General features: G+C 41.2%; 1 pseudogene; it reads left to right on the top strand.

Moving 5' to 3' along the window:
* Window positions 1-2066: 2066 nt before the first annotated feature.
* On the top strand, window positions 2067-2478 carry LOC114223745 (cytochrome c oxidase assembly factor 1 homolog pseudogene; annotated as a pseudogene).
* The last annotated feature ends 994 nt before the right edge of the window (window positions 2479-3472 follow it).

Raw genomic sequence — 3472 nt, 5'->3', positions numbered from 1 at the left:
CCCTGATGGCATATGATGTGGAGCATCTTTTCATATGCTTATATGTCACCTGTAGATCTTCTTTGGTGAGATGTCTGTTAAAGTCTTTGAACCATTTTTTATTCAGGTTGTTTGTTTTCTATTAAGTTTTTAAAGTTCTTTGTATATTTTGGAGAACAGACTTTATTACATGTGTCTTTTGCAAATATTTATCCCTAGGCTGTACCTTGTCTTCTCATTATCTTGGCATTTTCTTTTTCAGAACAGAAGTTTTAGTTTTAATGAAGTCTAGCTTCTCCATTATTTTTTTCATGAATTATGTCTTTGATGTTGTATCTAAAAAGGCAACACCATACCCAAGATCATTTAAATTTTCTCTATGTTATCTCCTAGGAGTTTCATAGTTTTATATTTTATATTTAGGTTTATGATCCATTTTGAGTTAATCTCTGTGGAGGGTAAAAGTCTGCATGTACATTTATTTTTTCTCATGTGGATGTCCAGTTGTTCCAGCACCATTTGTTGAAGAGACTATCTTTGCTCCATTGTAACATTCACATTTTTTGGTAATTTAGATTTTACATTAGTGATGCCAGTAGAAATTGGTACTCTATTCTGTCACTTCAGATAATAGCTGCTTTTCCATTTTCTTTTTATTACAAATCAATAATGTAATTAACATAACAAGATCCCCAGAGCTATTTATGTAATTATTGCTTTTATAAAGAAAAGAACCACCACATAAGATGTAAAGCAGCTTAAAACAAAATCATAAAACAAGTTCCAGGAAACCACTCTTCAGAAAAACAGAATAGTGTATCTTTTACACAACTTTTTTCTTTACAATTTTGTAATAACTGAAGGTAGACTAGCACCAACCAAATTAAGGAACTTACTCTATTCACTGAAAGAATCAACACAGTCCAGTTTGGGTTCCCAAAAGAAAATGTGCTGTCTTTCAGTTATGTTGATACTATTTTAGACCATTAATTCCTTTATTTTGTTTAACTTATGGAAAACAACTTTAGTACAAGAATAAGAAACTAAGCAGTCTGACCATGCATATACGCCACTTACTATATTAACCAAATAAGACTTATAACCAACATAATCTGATGTATATTTAATGTCATTCATGAATTGTTTGCACGATAAGTAGGCATAACTTTTAAGTAGTTAGCATACCTCTCTCTCTCTCTCTCTCTCTCTCTCCCTCTTTCTGTCTCTCTCTCTCTCACACACACACACACACACACACACACACTTCTTGTCTCACTTTTAGATCTCCCATATCTCAAATACCATTTGAATTATTTTGTAGACTGTGAACTGAAGACAGTGAGGGGCAGTGACAGAGATTCATATTAAGCCAGATCACATAGTCAAGTAACTGTGGGAGATGCAAGCATCGGGAGCAGTGAATAGTTAAGAGTTGAAAGATTTTGGTGCATAGGTAGACCATAAGATAATGCAGCCAGGAGTAGGGCTTTAAAATCTGAATCTATAACAAAACCTATGAGAACAACTGGAAGGGGATCGGGCAACAGGTTAGTTTCAAATCTGGACAGGGGCTATGTTCTTGTTTTTTTTTTTTCTTTAAAGATTTTATTTATTTATTTGAGACAGAGAGAGAAAGAGAGAACATGAGGGGGGAGGGGCAGAAGGAGAGGGAGAACAAGACTCTCCACTGAGCAGGGAGCCCAATGCGGGGCTCAATCCCAGGGCCCTGAGATCATGAGCTGAGCAGAAGGCAAAGATGCTTAACTGACTAAGCCACCCAGGTGCCGCTGGAGAAAGGCTATGTTCTTAGGTCTAAAGAAACTCTGATAAAATTAAAGGGCTTCTGGTCCAGGCAATATTGGGATTACTACTTGAGAAATAATACTTGAAGACTCATCAAAACTTCATATTAAAAAGAAGCCAGAGGGGCGTGCCAGCCTGTGGGCTTTTCCCACCTACTTTCCCACCTCTGGAAGGGAAGGACACACTTTCTAATACATGGTGCTTATATTCCTAACAGAGCAACTTTCCTTTGATGACTTTCAAGAAAGCTGTGCTGTGAAGGGGCAAAATCTCCAGGAAGCAGCATGCCATTGCCTCTGGGGAAACTGGTTCTTTTTTCCAGTGTGGTGGCCAGTGGGAGCTGTGCCCTTATATATTACCTTATACAAAATTTTTTTTTTCTAGGGCTTCCTATTACCAGCTGGCATTGGAGCAACTACACAGCCACCCTGAGGCCCTGGAGGTTCTGTGCACTTCTCTCAATGCCTACTATCTCCTTCTCACCAACAAGTACAACTTTGTGGACATTGGCAATGCCTAGTTGAAGATTCCCATCTCTGGTTCCAAGTCAGAGGGCCATCTCTATGTCAGCTCAGCCAGAGATGCCCCTTTCAGAGGCAGCACTTTCAGGAGCTCTTCTTAAAGCTCAAGAATGGTCAACAGATACGTGTGTTCAAATTCAGTGGGGACACTGGTGATGAAGTGAAAACGGAGTAAAGGTGATCAAAAAGACAGCTTTCTCCAAGCATGACCTTTCCTCATCACCATGTACCCTCCATGGCTGTGAGCCAGTTTTCTAACCACGGGGGATGATTTTATGTACTGGTATATGATAATTTTGGTATAACTCTAATTTGACCACAACTATTGTGGAGTTTTTATTTAATCAGAAATGAAAATTTTACTACAAATTCATGAGAATTTATTTGAAACTCACTGTCTAGGGCACCTGGGTGGCTCAGTCGGTTGGGTGTCTGACTCTTAGTTTCAACTCAGGTCATGATCTTATGGGTCATGGGACAGAGTCCTGGCACTGGGCTCCTGGCTCACCAATGAGATGACTTGAAGATTCTTGCCCTCTGCACCTCACCCCACACATACATGCACTCTCTCTCTTTCTCTCTCTCTCTAAAATAAAATATTAAAAAAAAAGAAAACTCACTGCCTAAAAGCAAAGCACAGGAGGGGAGAAAAGATGGCAGAAGAGTAAGGGACCCTATTCCAACTGGTCCCCAGAATTGAGCTGGATATCTACCAGACCACTCTGAGCACCCACAAAATCAGCCTGAGATGTAAGAAAATAGATCTGGATCTCTACAAACAGAATATCATGGGCGGTTGGTTTCGAGGTACGAAGCAGGGAGCCATGAATCTGCGGGCAGATATCAGAGGATAAACAGCAGCGGGAAGGAGCCTGGCCGTGGGGAATCCTACACCACCAGTGAGAGACAGCCTCGTGCGCTGGGGACGAGGCACAGACTGACAGACCGGTAGCGGTGGGGAAAGGACTTTAGGGCAGCTCCCTGGACGGTAACCTGGAGCAGCAGGGTAGCATGAGCGACCTGGGAGCGGATGGCGGTTTTAGAAGCACAAAGGGCAGAGACATGCCCTGACCTGGAGGCAGGACTGGGAGCGCTGTGGAGGCACACAACCCAAGACCTTGTAGTTTATAGCAGCACGGACAGAAACGGAGATAGTGTGGCCTGGAGAG

The sequence above is a fragment of the Eumetopias jubatus genome, unplaced genomic scaffold (assembly GCF_037043125.1).
Source record: "Eumetopias jubatus isolate StellerSeaLion01/CBP00866 unplaced genomic scaffold, mEumJub1_p1.0 scaffold_11, whole genome shotgun sequence".
NCBI classification, from domain to species: Eukaryota; Metazoa; Chordata; class Mammalia; order Carnivora; family Otariidae; genus Eumetopias; species Eumetopias jubatus.
Note: the sequence above shows the minus strand (reverse complement) of the source record. Positions and strands in the feature narration are given on the sequence as shown.